Source organism: Thermobia domestica, chromosome 1 (assembly GCF_964235325.1).
Source record: "Thermobia domestica chromosome 1, izTheDome1.hap1.1, whole genome shotgun sequence".
In the NCBI taxonomy this organism is placed as follows: domain Eukaryota; kingdom Metazoa; phylum Arthropoda; class Insecta; order Zygentoma; family Lepismatidae; genus Thermobia; species Thermobia domestica.
This window is the reverse complement of record NC_137454.1, coordinates 308997859-309019301: the sequence shown is the minus strand read 5'-3', so window position 1 is coordinate 309019301 and position 21443 is coordinate 308997859. Positions and strand designations below refer to the sequence as shown.

Genomic DNA, 21443 nt, shown 5'->3' with positions numbered 1-21443 from the left:
TTTGAATATGGTTTTAGGCAGCATATGGACAATTCACGTCCTCTGTTCGTCAACGAAAGCTGGACATGGTTAACCATAATTCGTTATTCTTAAGCTTGAAAAATTCTACTTTAAAAAAATGATATTCCGTTCAGGTAAAAATAAAAGCAAATGATCAACTGCATTTTCTGAACAAATATTCAAAACATAAATAGTTAGTGCAAGACATGACTTAATCTGGAAACGATGAGAAAAAAAGTATGTATACATGAATACATTTTCTAATATTAAAGAGTCACTTACAGTCACACGGTGATCAACAGAAAAAAAAAACTTCTAGTTATCCTCAATAACCTTAGACCTTTAACATGTTCCGACATGGAACAAAAAAGAATCCGGACGAAAAAACAACTGAAAACGTAAAATTAAAAAAGTATACAAATTTTATGAACGTCACACACACAAAACTTGATCTCGATGTATATATATATAAAAAAAACATGTAAATACATTCTACTTCATTTAATATTACGGGCAGAAATGGAGAAATGTATGTAAAGAATATAACTTCATGGTTTTTGTAAAAAAAAAAAATGAAAATATAGAAAAATTAAAGTACACATCTTTATAATTAACAAAAATTCATTACTCGAATAGACACTCACTTTTGATGGACATTCAGCCATATTCCTCCACAATCCGTTTTTAACTATTATAAGATTTTTAAATGACTTTTGTCCACAGATAGATTTAAAAAAACGAAGAGCAACAAAATAAACAAGTCGAGATCACATAGAAGGAAATAAAAACGCATGCAAATAACAACAACTTAGAGCAGAAAAAAGCACATAATGGTAAGTATCTTATAGATATTTTTCCATGTTATATATATATATATATATATATATATATATATATAATTCAATACACTTTAACTTTTTCATTTTTTAAATTATTTTGACGATGAGCTATTTCAATAATGTCAATAATATATATATATATAAAGGAACCACTAACCACTTGTAAATTAAACACTTTTTTGACTCATCTAGTCCATCCTCACTAGATAAAAATAACACAAAGAAACATGCGGCAGGATTGTTTTTAATGTACACTCATACACGCACCCACAAATGGAGCAAAATATATTTTTTCCTTTATTTCTTCGGGGAATAACACTTTTTCCTCGTAAAGATCCTCCTATACATGTTTGTCCTTTTTTTAATGTTTATCTTTCACATCGATACATATTTTTACACGTTTCCTGGTGTGCAAACACTATTTTTTTTTTTTACTTTACCGTTTCTTTCTATGTACAAGGGCTAGACTATATCAAGAAACAACCATCACATAAATAATTTTGCTCACTCTTTTGCTAATGTTTCCGTTTATTTATGTACTTTTTATAACAACAAAGAGTAGCGGCACCAGCAAAGTAACAATAAGCACAAAGAAAACAAGAATAAGGAACGGGACGGGGTCCAACACAGGAATGAACAAGTAGATTTATTATAGGTATATATGTATATCATAGGTATGCACGAGGGTTAATCATAATATCCAGCTTTATCTTCTTTCTGTTTTTCTGTTCAGTTCACAGTAACATTTGCTGTTTAGTTATACATATGAAATCGAAATATTTTTATGTTTAAAAACAATCTAGCCCCAGGAACTTCGAGAAAACGAGGAAACATATAAAAACAACACTGTCGGTACCCAAATGAATTATTTTTCTCATTTTTTATTTATCGCGTTCTTTTGTTCATTAAGGGCTGACTATATATATTCACTTAAATATATATGTGTGTTTTTTTCCTTTTTTTAAATAACAAAATGAACACATTTAAATCACCACTAGCAATGCCATCATTTTTTTAAATTTAACACTCCAGTCATGACATTTTGTTCTGTTAAAGCTTTCTATACAATAACTTTTGCTAAACGTTTTTTTTTCTTCTTCCTGCTTTAGTTGCAAGAATAATTTCCGCACTTACGTTACGTGCAATATGAAACAATAGTAACAACAACACGACAAAACAGACACACACACACACACTTGTGGTATGCACAAGTTTTTTTTCTTTTCTTTTTGTGGGCGTATAATTGTCAACTGAAAAAAATCTTCGGGGCTGGTGGTAAGAGAAAAATAAGATGAACATTTGTGAACAGACGCGCGCATTTGAAAAAAAATAGGGGTTGGCAAACTCGAATACTGAATCCAGCTTTTTTCTTTTTTTTTCTATAAAAAAACAAATTTTTAGTTTTTCACATAGTCATCTCGTGAAGTCCATCGTACAAGGATTTCTAGAAGTATACCTTTGCACTTTTCCATTGTGTCGCTTCATAAATAAGAGTGTCGCACCAGTGATCTGAACTTTTCATCTAACATAGTACATCCATGCTTTATCCTTTGTGTGTGCTGTTAACAAGCCTGATTGAGCGAAAATATGTCGATTCTTTTCAAGAGACCCTGGAAGAAAATAAAAATAATACTGTATTAAATTTGCAATTAAACGCACTATATAGTTTCAAACAAATAGAAACAATTTTATTTTTTAATATAAAAAAATTTATCTTACATATACTTCTCAACTTGGTTGTTGTGTTACATACTGTGTGGTTCATAATACGCAAGAATGGATATTTTTAGTATGTATTAAGATGTTCGATTTGACATAGGCCGAAGGATCACATTTTATTATATATCTCTTTGGTCTATTCTTTTAATGGCACAACCGTTCAATGTAAACGACAAATGGTAAATTTTGATGCATATGCTACAAGCAAAGAGCTGAAGAAAATTAAGAACACCTCATACAACTAGTTCCCTGAAATTTTACAAAAGATTAAATATAGAGCTTCTGTGAAGTGAGTTCTTCTTCATATAATTGCCCAATAGTTCTTTTGTGTGATAGATTATCGTCGTAAATTAGGATCACAAATGGAACATACTACATGTAAACAGAAACCATTTTCAATTTCACAACACTAAGGGGGATTTGAGCCAGGTCAACCCCCGACTATGCACTGGTGTGTGGGTGATTACGGTTTGATTAAGTTGATTTTCATTTTAGCGTCCGTTTCAGCAGGAAAGCTATATGAGATATGGACCTACAATTTAACGTGGAATTCGAGCTCCCGTCGGGAATCGAACTCGGGTCTCCCAGGCCAAAGGTGTGTAAGCTAACCACTTAGCCACGGGAGAGCTTTGTTTACAGTTTAATGAGTTCAAGTAACGATACATAATTTTTTCGCAAATTTTAATAATTTACATTTTATTTTCTCATCATCATCTCTCTGATGATGATGATGATGATGATGATGAATAATTTACAATTCACTAAACAATATTTAATACTGTAATAGCGAGTGTGAAACATTTGTGCCTTTTGTACAACTAGTGAATCAGGCTAAATATTGCGAACGCTAACCCTCTAGAGGTAAAGAATGATCTCTTAGCATGAGGACCACTAAGTTTGCTCTAACATATTTCACAAAAATATATAATTAGGTGCATTTTATATTTGTTCTCTTCATTAGCAAGTAGATACTCATAACTGTTGACCTACATACTAGGGCGTAAAGCTGGGTAGGTTTCATTAGTTTGTCTCGTTCGAAGATTAAACCAAAAAAAATCATGTGTCATAGTGATCGGAAGGCAACAACAAATCATAGTCGCAAGGGAAATGTGTAAAGTCATTTATGCACACTCTTTTATCAGAACACACTAATTCAAGTATTGTAAGCTTTAATCAAAAGAGAACATTATTTCGTGTAAGTTACCAAAAACACTACTCAAACTTGAAAGACGTTCCCGAGTTGTTGATAAAATATATCTGAGACAGTAATGAAACTTCTACTTGTAACTCTGCAAAAGGAATGAACAAACCAATTTTAAAAAAGGGAATCTCAAGTAATCAATAGTTGTAGGGTTGCCGTATTAATATTACTATAGGCCAAATTTAGGTATTTTGACACCCTAGGCGAGACAAATATTTCGGCGTCCTTGTGATAGTACGGAGCCTCTGATTTAATTATATTACTTTATTTTGTTCAGGTAAAGGGCATTTACATAAAAAAAAGACTCCTGACATAAACATAACTTAATGGAATTTCGATTTCGATAAAGTATGCGGTTAAGCTTCCTATGGCAGCTCGTTCTAATGCTTGACTCCGAAAGCTTGTGGACAATTGACTACTTGGCTCCGAAAATAGCACACAATGAAACAACGCGTGTAAAATTCACCTTTAAGCATGTAATTTGTTAAGCTTGATGTCATTTGTTGATTGATATAATATGTCTCATTTTTGTATAATGTTACAGTCAGGGATGTATGCAGGGGGTCCGGACGACTGACTACCCCACCCTTAGAAATCCGGACGTTTTTTAAAAATTTAATCAAATTTTAGAGCGTAATTTTACAAATTTCAATATAGTTTAAATCCTCATACTTGAATTTGAATCTCCACCCTGAAAATCTTTGGATCAACTCAAAATAAGTTTCTGTGTACGTCCCTGGTTATACAATAAATAATTATCTTACGTTAGAGTTAATCATAATTTTGGACTATGATTCATTATAACCATACTCTGTACTGTCGTCTTGCTAGTATCATAATGAAAGGTTTAATAAAGATTTTATCAGTTTCATTCTAATGTGTAGCATGGTTCGTACAGTAGCAATTTTTCCAAAAGCTACGCATAAGGTTTTATACTCACCCATATAATTTTGTTCACCACAATGAAAATGAGATTTGTCGATCAGTGTATGTCTGATCTTTCGACACCTTTATATATATATATAATTTACATATTGTAAAATACCTTGATAAAGTAATAAAGTAATAGGCAGAGCAATCTAGTACGCGGGATTCGGTTTTCTCCCCCAACCTTCTACTATTATAATTCCTGTTATATGCAAACATAACATACAAAGTCACTATAATTGTGGTCCCAAGACTAATTCAAAGATCTCTATGTACTTTTGATAAATAGGTGTCTTACAGAAGAGGAACACAAGCGCCACCGCTGTCCAGAAGAGGGTATAAAACAAGCTGTAAGACGTTCATTAGCATCAGTTTCAGTTGATCCTTCCTGCTCTCTTAGCTTACCTGGAGCTCTGAGATCGCCTTCCCACTTAGCTTGCCTGGAGCTCTGTGGTATCCTTCTCTTTGCTGCCGAGACCTTGGTTGATTCGAAATCGAGCGGCAATGTACCAAGGGGAGAGCTATTACAGCTGTATGTCGTGTTTTAGCAGAATTATTTCTTTTTAGAGACTTTGGGGTACTGCGATTTCTTTATTTTAGTCCATAGTTTGAAATTGCAAGTTTAAAGTTAATCTGTTTTATAATCGCGTCTAGTGCCACTTCTTTAGCAACAATATCCTGGTAAAAAGCATTCTTTGTATTCTATAGACATTTACATTTCCCATACGTTCTAGAAATAATATATTACATAATTACTTTTTTTAAAAAAGCCATTAGTTCTAAAACAGTTACAATCGGAACTCGCACTCTGCTTTCTGTCCTCCACCAACCATTTCCGGCGTCAGGTATTTTCACTAGGCGATGTCACTGGTCGATCAGATTGAATTGGCCCCAGGAAGTAGAATCTCTTTCAAGGCAACTGATTCAATGCGTTTTAAGCGATTCAGTTGATTGACTCGAAAGTGACGTCACTTCAATTAAATCAACCGCAAAAAGACTAAATGAAAACATCCCTTTACGGTATATCTTAAAGCACTGTCTTAAAATATTCAATTGCTTACAGACACGATGCTACCAGTCTCTATCATAAATTCACATTCCCAATATCAAACCAAGGACTCCACATATTAGAGGTAAGAGCTCTACCATTGAACCAGTGTTCCCCCTACCAAAGAGTTGAGTATTTAATTAGTGTTTGCTAGTAACAGTCAATAATACTCAGTTCTTGTATACATGGTATCCATAATTCTGATTTTCAATCAATCTTTCATCTACTTTTCCATACACTAGTTTAAATCACAATGAATCTTCCACTTTCTTCATTCCACCATTTCATTCATTTCTCATCATTACCATCTCCTTTAGCCTACACGGCATAAGCGTGTGACGTAAAACTGAAATATTTCATTTCCGTCTCCTTTAGCCTAAAGAGCATATTCGTGGGACGTTAAACTTTAAAGAATCATTTCATTTTTTTAAACGTATTTCTGGTGGGACTTCTGCCTTCAGAGCACACTAGTACACAACACCATATTTACTGAGTATTTGCCCGATAACCTTGTGTTAAAAGCAGACATAAGATACAGACCCAAGAACATTACGTGCGTACCCAACAGCCTTGATAATTGTGATGGTCCGTTCTTCCTTTCAACGACGGTATTTAATCGTTGAAAGTTAAGCTAGAAGAGTTAGATTAATGCACTGGTTGTACCAGATTAATGACTCTATAGCCACTGCTCCCGAGGGCTCTCTTGTAATTCTGGAAAATGCTGTCACGATTTTCCTTCGAACTCCCCTGAGGCTGACACAAGAACACGCTACTCCTCGAAGGTAGGCTTTGAGGAATAAACGAACGTCAACATTTAGCGATGGTGAATTTCAGACAGTACAAGGTATTACTAGAACCATAAAACTATGCGAAACTACTACATATATAAATAAGATGATTATTTTCTTTAAAGAGTAATCCCAAAAATAAACTTTAAGAAATACATTTCGTATTTCGGAAATTCTGACTTTGGTTTTCAGTACCAGAAGGGGCCCGGCCATGAAGGGGTCCACTGGGTCCGGACCCCTTCTCTCCCCAAAAAATCCTAACATATATTTGTACACTCTTTCAATAAAACTATACTTGTTTAACAGGGAAATGATTAATGTAGCATGAAAATTTGATCTTACACTTCATCTGTACTCTTTGTCTTATAAAAACAATCTAGTTCTAGCATTTTTTGAAAATATATTTAGAAGTATTTTACAACTATTTATCGTCTTTTCAGGTGCACAATAATACTCATTCAATACTGCATAGACATAGTGGCATGTAAGATTGGACCCCTCCCCCCACAAAGATTGGAGCACTCTCAACAAAAATTTCTGGGTACGCGCCTAAGTACAGCCAATCTGACAGATAAACTGTCGCGTGATTTTTCATATTTGTAAGTTCCTGAATAGTTGACTTCAATATCAACCAAAACTGCTTTCCTTATATACCTTACATATAGATGGCTGTTGAATTAATGGTAACAAGTGAAGTTTATAATACGTAAGATGTCTGACGGGTGACACTGAGAATGCGTACGCAGCACCTATCCTTTGTTAGTAATGTGATAGGTCATCATCTGTAGTACATCAAGTGAGGTAGAACGGAAGAGTGTGTTGAAGAGATCACATGGTGGTGATGCAAAATGGAGACCTGTCTGAGTTTCAAAGAGGCCAAATTGTAAGCGCGCTGTTAGTTCATGTAAGTATATTTAAGATTTCCGGACAGTGTACGTTAAGTGTGTCGAGAGGAACAATGTCCAAGTTAATGGCAGTCTACAGAAATCATGCCAAAACAACTTCAATGGAAAGTAAATCGATGAAAGAGAAGCCTAAGTGACCGGGAACGCCGAGCATTGAAGACGATTCTCAAGGATAGTGCAGCAAATACTCAAACGTGATTATGAAACTCAGTCAGCACCAGGACATTCTACTGCGACAATCACAGTCCGACGCAACTTACCTAACTTATTAATAAATATCCAAAGTAGGGTTGCGTTTTTCAGGACGCTGAATGGTTGTCTTCAACATTACCTTCCTCATTAGATTGAGGAAGTTAATTGAGTGTTGTATTTTTAAGACTGAATTAGGATGAAAGATACTTCGAGGTTAAATGGGGTTGATGGTGTCCGACTGAGTAAGGTTAAAGAAAATTCCACTTCTGATGGCAAGTATGCAAACATTGTTCAAAATGGAACTGAATCTCTAGGAAAATCAATTTCTTTAAAAAATTGCTACTATGATTTATCATCAAAGAGCTTAACCTGCTTGGTATCCTTCAGAGAAAATAAGCCACTTTAGAGTACTTTACAAGTCACTACTATCTTCACATTCACCTGATACATTGACCAAAATGTTCAGCATCGTAAATCGAACCTTAGATATCCCGTCCAAGATACAGATACATTATCTTTTACTGTATTATGATTAGGGGTGTTCGATAAGGCTGAGGACCTATCGAACTTCGGGAGTGAAAATTTATCGAGTTGTCATCGGTTACTCGAAACCGTTCGAGTATTTGAAATTTTCGAAGTTTTGGGTATTATCGAAATTTCGAGTCTTGTCGACATTTCGAGTATTGTCGAAGTTTCGGGTATTATCAAAATTTCGAGTATTATCGAAGTTTCGGGTATTATCGAAATTTCGAGTATTATCGAAGTTCCGGGTATTATCGACATTTCGAGTATTATCAAAGTTTCGAGTATTATCAACATTTCGAGTATTATCGAAGTTTCGGGTATTATCGATATTTCGAGTATTATCGAAGTTTCAGGTATTATCAATATTATCGATATTTCGAGTACCGGTATTATCGAAGTTTCAGGTATTATCAAAAGTAGTGATGAACAGTTCGGTTCCTTCACCTCTCCAATGATTCCTTCTTGCAGCCAAACTAGTCAAACAACTTTTTTCATCTGATAAGTTATTGCAAAGTTGTATTTGTCGAAATCATATGTAAAATTATTTTTCTGCCTGCCCTGTTATTGGCGCAATCGGCAAAGTGACTATTAGTAGACTAATGGTATCTTGGGTTCCAATTCCATTCGGGTGATGCATATTTTCTCTTCCTCTTTCTCTCTTCTGAAAGACTACTTAAACCTTGTACAGATCTGTGGGGAAAAAAACTTTTCCTTCACTTCATTGCTAAGGAGAGAAGTTTTAATATGAACACTCTGCATATATGTAATACATATTATATACAACTATGATAACCTCGAATGCATTGTTTCTTCCGAACACTCCGATAATCCCGAACTTTTCAAAATATTCAAGCGACTCGACAAATGCCATCATATTGATATATTTCTGTACTTGCTGCTTTCAAACAGTTCGAGTGTCTCGAAGTTGTCTAATGTTTCTTACATTTCGAGTGCCTCAAATACTTCGAGAGTACCGAACATTTCGGGAGTCTCGAACATTTCGGGAGTCTCGATTATTTCGAGAGTCTCGAACATTTCGGGAGTCTCGAACATTTCGAGAGTCTCAAACATTTCGGGAGTCTCGAAAGTTCGATAATTCGATAAAATTAGAATTCTTTATTGATGAAACGGTTTTGAAATTTTATCGAATTGTTATCGGTTACTCGATTATCGGCACAGCCCTAATTATGATATGTTGTAAGTAGTGAGGCATTAGCATGGATGATCAAGGTGAGTAGTTGGCCCTCCGCACTATTTTGTGAGAGAACAATCAATCTCCATTTTTCTGAACTAAAGCTAATCTCTCTAATAATACAACTGGTGAAGGTATCAATCTCGCACTTGGCTTTAATGATTTGTAGTCAATACTGTTCACAGTGGCGAAGCGTAATCCCACAAGTACGGTAAGCCCGACAAATTAATAATACAAGTAACATTTAATGTATCAAAATGTTTAAAATTAAAGTCAGAATTCTAATTCCTTATTGGGTTTTAAAAAAACTACCAAATATATTTATTTTAAAGAACTTCCTTGCTGTATTTTTAACACTGTTTAGAGTCGAATTTATGTGCATGTATACATAGTTTTTGTTGTTGTTTAATTCAACAAGAAAGAATGAATATATAAGTGGACGGAAAGTACCGGTAATCTATTATTATTATTATTATTATTATTATTATTATTATTATTATTATTATTATTATTATTATTATTATTATTATTATTATTATTATTCAACAAATATTTACATGATGAAAACAAGCAATATGTATGATTGGAATATACCCATTTAGCTCCACTACAAATATTTTAAAGTGCAGTTCATACTTTCTTCTGTCTGGGGGTTCAAATCCTTCTCCCGCCAAGTGAACTTTGTGGTGGACAAAAAACCGTGTGGGGGAGTTTCCTTGGGTTCTCCCGTTTCCTCCCACTTTTTCATTCCACCATTTTCATTAATTTCTCATCATCACCGTCTTCTTTAGCCTAGCCGGCATAACCGTGGGACATAAAACTCAGAAATCTCATTTCAGTTTTTTCTTCTGTCTGGGATTTTCAGGGCGTTGAGGGGAATTTTCTCCTCACTTGCTGTTTTCATTTCCTGCATATTTGAAAATCGAGGGAGAGAAAAAGAAAATACATAGCTGTCAAATTTCTTTGATAAGCGTTTGCTACATGCATCTCTCACTTTAAAATAAGTTCAATACTGCATTTAACTAATGCATCACGTGATAACGACTTCACTAGAAATGTTATGCTCAGGAGAAAATTTATTTGAATAAGATATTTAATATTGTATTCTATGGAGTGGCATATTTAAGGGGCTGGCTTTCGGGCGTAAGCACTCACCGAAATTTTATCGCAACTTTTTATTGTTATATATATATATATATATATATATATATATATATATATATATATATATATATATATATATAGGCCTATAATAGAATTTTCACATGTCCAGAAATAAAGTTAGCAAAGCACCTCCCGAAACAAGCAAAGCTTCCCTAAACAAAATCCCAACTACCCCACTGATTCTATGAAATGGAAAACAACTACAATTACGCACAATGACAGCTACAAGATTCATGTAATGTGACAACGTGGCTTTAGACGCAAACAAGTCCGTGAGTGCGTGCCGCAGTCCTAGCCCATTTTGTTCGAGAATCTCCCACCAGTGTTTTCCAGAGAACGGAACAGATGGTAATTTGATGGTGCTAGACCCGGTGAGTATGGTGTATGGGTCTAGTTAAATCGCTGAATGTTATCCCTGATCATCCTTGCTACGTGTGGTCATGCTTTGTCAATAACACTTTTGCAATCACTCAGCACTGGCTCCTATTGCAAAGCATGTTGCATACGTTGCAATTCCTGTGATTACAGGTCCGGCGCCGTCATGATGTGACCTGGTGGTAGAAGCTAGTGATGCACCACTTGGTGACTAGTCCACCAAACAGCATGAACCTGCGTGGGTGCAGAGATGGTCTTGAGCTGTTAGGCACAAGATCACGTGGTGACAACGAATGTCTAGTATAGGGACATGCTGGCTCAGGGATAGGGTGCTTACCTCTGGTGTGTGGGGCTCCTGTTCGATCCCCGGCCACACATGTTTGTGGTGGACAACATCATGCCCGTGGTTTTCTCGGGATATTCTCTTCCTCCCGCATTCTCATTCCACCAATTATTCCATCATCATTCACTTGCCTATATCATCCGTCTCCCTTAGCCTAAAGGGTATACATATGGGACGTTAAACTGAAAGATTTCATTTCAATGTTTGGTACATTTGGGAGTGCCATACTGAACCGACTTCACGTAATTCGTGAGCACACTCGACCAAATATGGGTGTGCTGTAGTGCCGATACAACAATGATGAGCAGGTTGTCAACAGTTGTTCCTTTTTGGCTGCAGACAATGTATGGGGTACATTGTCGTGGGCCCATTTCAGTAAAAATTGTTTACTATTAGGCGCCTTAGAAATAATATTTATTCGTATGGCTTTGAGATTTGTCAATATTATTCCCTTAATTAATTTGCCATGTATGGAACGGGCCCAGGGGCGTAACTACTGCCCCGCAGACCTTGCCGTGCGGGAGGGCCTACAGGCTCCGGGGCCCATATATAGTAAGAGAAAGATGGAAAGAAGGGACCCAAGAATCAGAAAAACTACTTTTTCTAGGGGCCCAAATACGCGTATTAATGCTTGCCCCCCCCCCTCCAGAAAAATCTAAGTTGCGGCACTGGTAGTAACTAGACTTGGGAATCTGATATCGACAGAACCAAGTGTAATATCGACAACAACAAACTAGCACAATTAGATTCCTTCTACGTACGTTGTTATCTCCATACACTATAATATTATGAAAGAAATAGTCCTGAGTGGGTGAGTGACTGGCTGATTGGTCAACGCTCAGACCAAACTGCTTAAGCTAGAAACTTGAAATTTGGACTGGGCATAGAATTTGTGACATCAGGTATCACTAAAGAAAGATTTTTGGAAATTCGACGAGGAAGGGGCAAATAAGGGGTGGCAATTATTATATTAAAAAGTCCATATCTCAGAATCTCAAGACTAGAGACATGCAACTTGGTATTTGGGCATCTCATTTGAAATATTAAGAGAGATGTTTCAGGGTTTCTTGCTATTTCACCTAGAAGGAAAGAAAATGTGGTGGGCAGGAAATAAGGGGTGATAAAATGCCCATATCTCGGAATCCCTCAACGTTAGAATCATGAAGTTTTATATTTGGACTTTGTGTCTAGCTAAAATGATTTAACTTGGGTTTCAGCGTTTTTTATATGAGGGATGATCGAAAAAGTTACAAAGCATAAAACTTCTACCGGTATGTTATTCAGTGTAACTAGAGAAAGCTTATTTGTAGATTAATAACATGTTTGTCTTGGCTAGGGTTTGAAGAGTTCGAATTCTGATCATGTATGCCCAAGAAGTGGGCGTTAAAAATGATGGCTTGTCTGGAAAATTGGTCGAGAGTAGAAATGGGGTCAATGGTGAAGTTCCTGTAGGCCAAAAATACTACATCTGCTAACATTCATAGGCAGATTGTAGAGGTATATGAGGAGGAATAAATTTCAAAATAACATGTAGGGAAGTAGTGTTGTACCTTCAAAGAAAGACAGACCAATATTGTTAATGACAACCCTGAACACAACGGTAGACCCAGTACTTCAACCACTGACGTTACCCTTGGAACGACTAGAGCACCCCTTCTACAGGCCCAGGTCCGTATCCACGGGGGGTCTAGGGGGCCGGTCCGCCTAAATTTTTGCTGGCCCCCTAAAATATTCACGGCAGGCTTGCAAATGAACTATAATATGGTTGGATCTCCCCCCTAACTTCTACCGGCCCCCCTACATTTTTGGGCTGGTTACCGGCCTGTACAGCCCTGACCTAGTCCCAGTGACTTTCAACTCTTTCCTGTTCTAATACAAAAAAAAAAAAAAAAATGGCTGATCACATTACCTAGTATGTGATTAGATGTCAAAACCGCTGGTTCACGGTGGCTACGAGAACCTGACGTGGATTTCTATGTAAATGGTATATAAATGCCGTTGTGATAAGCGGTTGAACAAAAACTGTGATTACATCGAGGAGTATTGTTGAATGCTCTCTATTATCATGTGTATTGATCTTACAGTTATGTCTCACATATAAAACATAATAGGCTTTGTAACCTTTTGCTAATCATCCCTCGAAGTTCTCCTAAGAAGGAAGAAAAGAGGGAAGGTTGTAATTATTATAAGATGCCCATATCTTGGAATCATTTAAGGTTAGAGGCATGAAATTTGGTGATTGGATAGGTCTATGTGTTTCATCCTCTTTTGATACTTGTCCTAAAAGAGAAGAAATAAGTGAAGAGAAAAAGATGTATGGTTATTATAATAAAATGTCCCTGAAAGTTAGTCATGGAATTTGGTGTTTCGCCTTTTCATCTAAAATAATTAATCACGTGTTTCAGTGTTTTTAGATGTTTGATCTATAATGGAAGAAAACGAGGTTGAGGCTGATTTCTGTGTAACTTTGGGAGACTTGTTCAAAGAGTGCGTTTCTTTGTTATATATTCAAACAATGACAAAAAACAAAATACATCCATAGATCCTGCGGTGCCCAACGAAAATTTTAAAGAAGGCTGCCAGGATCGGTGCCCATGGGTGCTCCCCTAAGCTACCCATACGAGACGTTCGATTTTTGTTTGAGACTTCGAATTCAGACGAATTCTGTATGAAAAGTGCAGGAGAAAGAATGCAAAATTTGCCTACATTATGACTTTTCTTGATTGATTGAATGTTGATGGGGAACGTCACCCACAGTAACACGTGGAACTACTTCCTAAATACTGCCCACAGTAACTTTTTTGATTGATTGAATTTTAATGGGGACGTTACCCACAGTAACACGTAGAACTATTTCCTAAATACTGCCCACAGTAACTTTTTTGATTGATTGAATTTTAATGGGGACGTTACCCACAGTAACACGTGGAACTATTTCCTAAATATTGCACACAGTAACTTTTTTGAATGATTCAATTTTAATGGGGACGTCACCCATAGTAACACGTGGAGCTATTCCTATTTATTATATACATATTGCACTCTCTTTTTGTTAAATGCTATGAAGCAATACTATACCATAAAGCAACACTATATTATTAAACAATACTACACTCTCTTTCTAAATACAACTATCTCCTCTCCGTCCTTTCTAATTTCCGAAGCCACAGTTTTAAAAAGCCTAAAGCAGAGGTTCACAACCTTTCCCAGTGGCGTACCACTATAAGTCGTATGAACCATCAACTACAGCTCGCGTACCAGGCCTAAAGGATACTGAATCAAAACCGAAAATTCTATGTCTGCATTAAATATCATGCACACTGAAGATCACATATGTAAAACCAACTGTAAATATGGACAATATATATTTCGTCAGAGACTATGACAAGGTAAATCTTCGTTCCCTACCCGTAACTACAATTTCGGCCCTATTGGCAGCAAATCTTAAATATAATCTTGTTTGTATCATTAGAGATAAATTGTCTATCGGTTGGCCATTTTTTAAAAATCTTTCTTGCAATTAGTCTTAAGAAGTCCCTCTCATGCTTATCTACAATAATGTGACCTTCAATGTTTGTGTCCATAACATACTGCCAGGTAAATTAACACTACAAATAACCTACACTTAAATTTCCGCTACTAAGATACTAAAATTACCAATGCTATTGAATTACCAAGCAATTCTCTTTCACACAGTGTATAAGACACCCAATTCGTCAACAGGAGGTTTGATCGGTTATCTAGATAAAGTGTGCCTTCCATTTTCTCACATCCATTACACCTTTAGAGTACTTCGCACTAAAATGGATTCTCGTAGCTTATGCAATGAAGGTGAGAAACATACTAAAGACCGTTAGAAATCACGTTTTTCGAAGAACCTCTCAAAAGAGAACAAATGCGAAACGTGCCATGTGCGACAAGATAGGGATATACTACAATGTTTGTGGAAGGAACAAGACAGGTACAAGGAAAAAAGAAAGAACTTACATTTCTTACTCCTAAATAAAAGTAAAGAAAGAACTAAAAAAGAAAATAGTATCTTTTGTGGTGAAGTTACTTTGATGTGGTTGAACAGCGGAGCCAGGTAAAGGTAAAAATGAAGAAGGAGAAGAGGAGAAGAAAGGATGAACATAGTACAGTAGCAAGGAGAGAAGGAAAGTAAGACGCAAAAAGAGATCGGACATAGGATCTAATTCAACATCCTTCCACAGGAAGCGCAGATATCGCCGTTAAGCCTATTTAAACGGGGAGAGACTGCAGGCACGAACTTAAAGAGGATTAAGAGCTGGAGAGCCGCTCTTAGTAGCGCTCTCAGGACGCATTTCAGAGACTGCCCGAGTTACAAGGAGCTCTAATACACTTTTGGCCCTGCCACAAGGAAAAGACGTAGACACTCTAAGAGGAAATACACAAGAATATACACACGAAGAGAAGAAATCTAGATGTGATAACCTTTATCCATATATATATATATATATATATATATATATATATATATATATATATATATATATATATATTACTAGCTGCTTTAGGTTATGCCCAGTTTTATCTTTAGGTTCTTCCATCGTAGAGAGCGATTTACTATCCTATCCTTGTATGTTATACTGCACAGCACGACTGAATTGTTGGGAAGGTTGCATATCTGCTAGGTATTTACGGGAAAATTGATTTGATAAAAAATACTGCTGCCCGCGTTCAAGTTTTCCGTTGGACACTATAGGTTAAAACCTCGCTTAATTAAAAGCACTAACTCATTAAAAATTCGCACTTATTTTTTTTAAAATTTCCCACCATGCACTCCAAACTTCATACCGTACTTATATTTTTATACAAGTATTCAAGGATTTTGTCGTACACAACTAGAGATGCAAGAAAAAAACTTCTTTTAAAATAGAGATTTTTCTCCACAAGAATCCCGTAGTATTCTTAGTAATGACATGAAGTGCGAACATGAAATAAAAGCAAGGATAGGAATGGCGAAAGAAGCCTTTAGGAGGAAGAAAAGTCTGTTTTGTGGGACCTTGAATAGAGAGTTGAGAAAAAGACTCATAAAATGCTTCGTGTGGAGTGTTGTACTGTATGGGTCGGAAACGTGGACATTACGTAAAAGTGATGAAAACCGACTGGAAGCATTCGAAATGTAGGTGTTGAGAAGGATGGAAAGAATTAGTTGGGTCGAGCGGAAAACGAATGAGTGGGTGTTAGAAATGGTGGGGGAGGAGAGAACAATTTTAGATATTGTTAAGAAGAGGAAGAGAAACTGGTTGGGACATTGCCTAAGAAGAAATTGTGTCATGAGGAACGTCATAGAGAGTATGATGGCGGGAAAGAGAGGCAGAGGGCGAAGGAGACTACAATTAATGGATGATATAAAAACAGAAAGATCATACGTGAAGACGAAGAGGTTAGCGGAGGACCGTGGAGCATGGATGCTTCTCAGCTGCTGCAAGTGACTTGCCAGTAAGGGCAGAATACCTATGATAATGAGAATACCGCTCTTTAAAAGAAAAGGAAATTTTAACTGTTTGGAGCTTTTTTTTATTATTTTCTTATTTACGTACTACCTTTGTTTCCCTGTTGTAGATTCCACAATCACAGTATTATTTTATTTATGGGTTCTCTATTCAGTCCGGCGCTGACTATCTTGATTGGGTTTCAACTTGACACTGCATTAGTTACCAGTAAGCGTAACTTATGCAACCCAATAAAAATACAAGTTTCATTTCGACTGCGTAACCACCTTACCAAGTGCTTGAAAATTATGCATATTATCATATGTGTTTTAAAGGTTACCTAAATTCAAACTGGCAGACAAGAACAAAGAAACACAAATCAAGAAACATGTAAAATAATATATTTGCTTTGGTATAAAAATTCACTTGCATCTCATTCAGCGTTCGGTAATTTTGTTATAAACTTCTGATATATACGTTCCAAATATGCTCCTACATAAAACGTGTCTCTAGTTCCTAAGGCATATTACTAACTGATGTTTTAATTCATCTATAAATTGTAAATGATGATTTTGTAGAATGAAATCTAACAGTTTGTAGACATCCCTTGAGCATCCAAGAAGAGTCTTTGCGCTATATGTTATAGAATATTTCACAAAAAAAAGTCAATGTAAACAATGTTATCCCATCACTATGGTCACGTAATGCATCTTAAGATCAAATTTATGAACATATGGGGCAAATAATTACCGAATGAAACTCTTAGTTTGATTCTCGGCACATGTTTCACATCTACTAGCTCAAGGCATAACAGTGAGGTTACAATTAGAGAAGTCTGAGCATGGGTGTCAGAAAGAAAATATCTTCTGTTCATTCCCTAGAGGCGTTGGGGAAACCAGTGGACGTTTATGTAATATTTATTTTATATTTATATCTATTTGGGACTAGTGTAGCGGGACACGCCGTTTGAAAACGGCTGAATTTACATAATCGTCCGTTCCTATATAGTATATAGCCGTTGTAAAAACGATAGCAGCCATGAAATCATTATCATCATAGGTACTTTGCCATTACAGTATTGGCATGCCACTTGCCGCAACTGAGAAACTCGCATGTTCCACGGTCTTCAGCTAACCTCTTCGTCTTCACGTAGGTTTTTTTTGTTTGTTTGTTTTGTTTTGGCTTTGATATCGTTCATCAATTGTAATCTTATTCGCCTCTCCCTCTCTTTCCTGCCACCATACACTCTAGCACCTCCTTCATGAAACAGTTCCTTCTTAGCCAGAGCTACAGCTGGGAGGGCGAGCGGGTGGTTGCCCCGGGCGCTGATAGCAAGAGGGCGCCGAACGAGCAAAAAGAAAGAAAAAGTGTTGGAAATGAGTAAACGAAGCAAAAATATTATGTAACTTACACAAAGAAGAAAAAGCAACAATTAAGGGAGAAGAAAACAGAGGAGAAGTAGTAATTCAGAAAGGGGGCAGGCAGGATATTCATTACTTCGAATTCTCTTTAATCTCTATTTTTTAAAAAAATAAAAGAAATCAAGGACACTCACAGCGCAGTAATAACTATCCATGGATAGAAAATACACACGCTTAGATTCGCGGACAATAAAGCGCTGTTTCCAGACAATAAGAAAAGAGTAGAAGTAAATCTAAACGGAAAGCAACAATGTGTTTACCAGGGAGGTGCGGTGGCCCAGTGGTAGAGCGTTTACCTCCGGTGCTTGGGGTCCCTGGTTCGATCCCAGCTCGCGCCATGTGGGCTTTATGGTGGACAAACACCATGCTCACCGTGCTCCCGTTTCCTCCCTTTCTTCATTTCACTCATCTCTCATCATCACTGTCTCCTTTAGCCTAACCGGCATAACTGTGGGACGTAAAACTTAAAGATTTCATTTCATTTCAATGTGTTTACCAGTAATTTCTTACGGGATTCACAAGAAAAGAAACGAGAAGAAAGATGAAGATCAAAATAGGAAATCGTCTAGTGGAAAAAGGAAATATGTTACTTACGGAGTAAAAGAATGCTGTAAAAGGTGCAACGAAGATGTTAAATCCAGCATACCTCAGGCAAACCAGACATTTGAAGAAAAAATTCTAACTGGGAATATCAATATAAAACCCAAGAAAAATCTGATAAAAGCCTGTGTATGGAGTGCAGCGTTGTATGAATATGAGATATGGATTCTAGAAGATTAGATGTGTTGAAAATTAGATGTGTTGATAATGTATGAAATGAAACAGTATAGGAGAAGAAAAGAGCATCCTGAGGACTATTTCGAAAAGAATATATAGGATGATTGGATAATTTATGAGACATAGAGGAATTACCCTATTGGGTATGGAGTAAATGGAAGAAGAAAAAATATCTAGCGGAAGACTACGATTGCAATATATGGATCAAGTAATATAAGGTGTAGGGAAGAAAAAACATATGGAAATGAAAAGTCTGGTTCAGGATAAGGAAGAAGGAAAAACCTGGTCAAACCAATCTGACATGAAAAAAAGGTTATTTTGCTATATTAAATTATGACTTTTAAAAGAAAATAAAATACATTAAAGACGTAACTAAAACAGAAAACGAAATTTTAAAATTGATCACTTGCAAAACACTTTGTTTAATTTAATAAGTCTATGACAGAATTGTGTACGAGACAACACATTACTTTCATGACACATTTTCGAGACGAGACTGTCTCAACTTATGTCTCATGCCCTACTCTATGTCAGGGACTCCTCGCACCAGAGGTGAGAGTTGAGTTGATTTTGGGTTTAACGTCCCGTTCAGCAGCGAGGCTATATGAGACGTGGACCTACTGATTAACGTGGAATTCGAACGACGTGAGCTCCCGCCGGGAATCGAACCCGGGTTTCCCACGCCAAAGGCGCGTACGCTAACCGCTTAGCCATGAAGGAGCTCGCACCAGAGGTGAGAGATCTACTAGTGAGCCACCCCAATTCAATAGATAAGTACCTGCACATCGTTACTCCACAAACGAAGAATCCGGTGATGCAAAAATAGCCGCTAGGAGTGGGCTTATCTTTTGCATTATCGTCCCCAAAACGTACCATTTTATGTCATTAAGACCATAAAGATGCTAGGATATGACGAGTTACATATGGACTCTCTGACTTCCCGAATACTCTGTACATTAATTTTCTTTGTTTAATTATAGAAGTTTAGCGTTTTTTAATTAGCATCCAAGCTATATGAGACATGGTCCCATACTTTAAGGAAAGATCTGAACCGCCGTAAGGGCCGCAGTGGCTCATTGATAGAGCGTTCACCTGGTGCATGAGGTCTTTGGTTCGATCCCAGCTCACGCCAAGCGAACTTTGTGGTAAACAAAGACCGTGTGTGCGGGTTTTCTCAGCGTTCTTCAATTTCCTCCCACTTTCTTCATTCCACCGTTTCATCCATTTCTCATCATCAGCGTCTCTTTTAGCCTAGGCGGCATAACAATCAGACGTAAAACTTAAAGATTTCATTTCATTTTTCTGAACCACCGTAATACCTTAATCCACTAGGAAATAAACCTGGGACCCTGTGAACCAAAGGCGAATGCGTAAGCCGCTAGACCAACGGAGAGGGCACTATCTTAGATGTTCACTGGATGTATAACTAGTATTTGTGAGTCCTCCATAGAACTCAGAAAGAAAATTTCCACTCACTGCATTGTCATGAGAACTTCATTGTGAATGACATTCAACTTCCCGAAGCCATCCAAGTATTTAGTGGAAAGTTCCTTCATTTGCTACATCAACAAATGAACACATATAAAGGAATTACAAGAGTTCTTTAAAAAAAAAAAAAAGCAATCCAGAAATCACTACTAGAACAGGAAAAGAACGTAGAAAAAGAGAAAGAAATTCAAAAGAAAACCAGGAAAAAATTATGCGTTTTGTAATTGGCCGTGAGATGTTGGAGGTCACAAATAAAATGCGACTACTGTTTCAGAGAATAAATCATAAGTCTTGTCGATTACGTATTGGTAGATAAAATAAAAAAATACAAGAAAAAGAATAATACACAAAAATGGAGGGAAGTTACGGTATAAGAAAAACAAGTGGGCGCCAGTGGCGATCGTAGTGACATCTAGGGAGAGAGAGAGAGAGGAAAAAAGGAAGAAAGAAAACACACTCAAAAGTATATATATTTATAATCCTGACCGTTTCTCTTCAAGTTCAGCTTCACTAATAAGGTTATTACAGCACAATTCACAGTCCCTGGGGCTTCAAGTCTGATGTATGCTGATTTCTCTGTTCTTCTTAAACCACAAAAATAAAATAAAAAAGGCGAGGGAGAGAGAGAGAGAGAGAGAGAGAGAAGAAAGAAAGAATCCTTGAAGAGAACTCGCGAGATGAAAAAGAAGAGAAAATCGCGGCCGACGAAAAATGTAGACAGTTACTTTAATCCTCCCCTACCATTTCCGTTAACAACTTCATTTTCTTGGGTCTCCCGGAGTGAAGTGTTGTCTTGCTGTAATAAATTTTCCGCTCAATTTCTCTTTTCCCTAACAACAGACTGTTTCACAGTTTTCACAGAGAAAAAGAAAACTTTATTTTTTTTTAAATATATGCGATCTTTAAGGGAGAAGAAAAAACACTAACAGAAATAAAGTCTACTGTCTGTACATGTATTTACATCGTTTAACCTCATGGTTTTATCATACTTTATGTTGTCAAAGATACACTGGATGAATAAGGTGATTGTACAGTATTGCGAAGGCTTCTCCCTAAGGTCAAGCCTACTTTTAAAAAAAACTT

The 21443-nt window shown here is 36.6% G+C and overlaps 1 protein-coding gene across 1 annotated transcript in view; it reads right to left on the bottom strand.

Annotated features, from left to right (window-relative positions):
• Positions 1-923: 923 nt before the first annotated feature.
• The window catches only part of LOC145661962 (forkhead box protein O-like), a 583915-nt gene continuing 563395 nt past the window's right edge, over positions 924-21443 (bottom strand). The window contains exon 4 of the mRNA XM_081727318.1: positions 924-2449. The gene's annotated coding sequence lies outside the window, so the exon portion shown is untranslated. The remainder of the gene's footprint in view (positions 2450-21443) is intronic.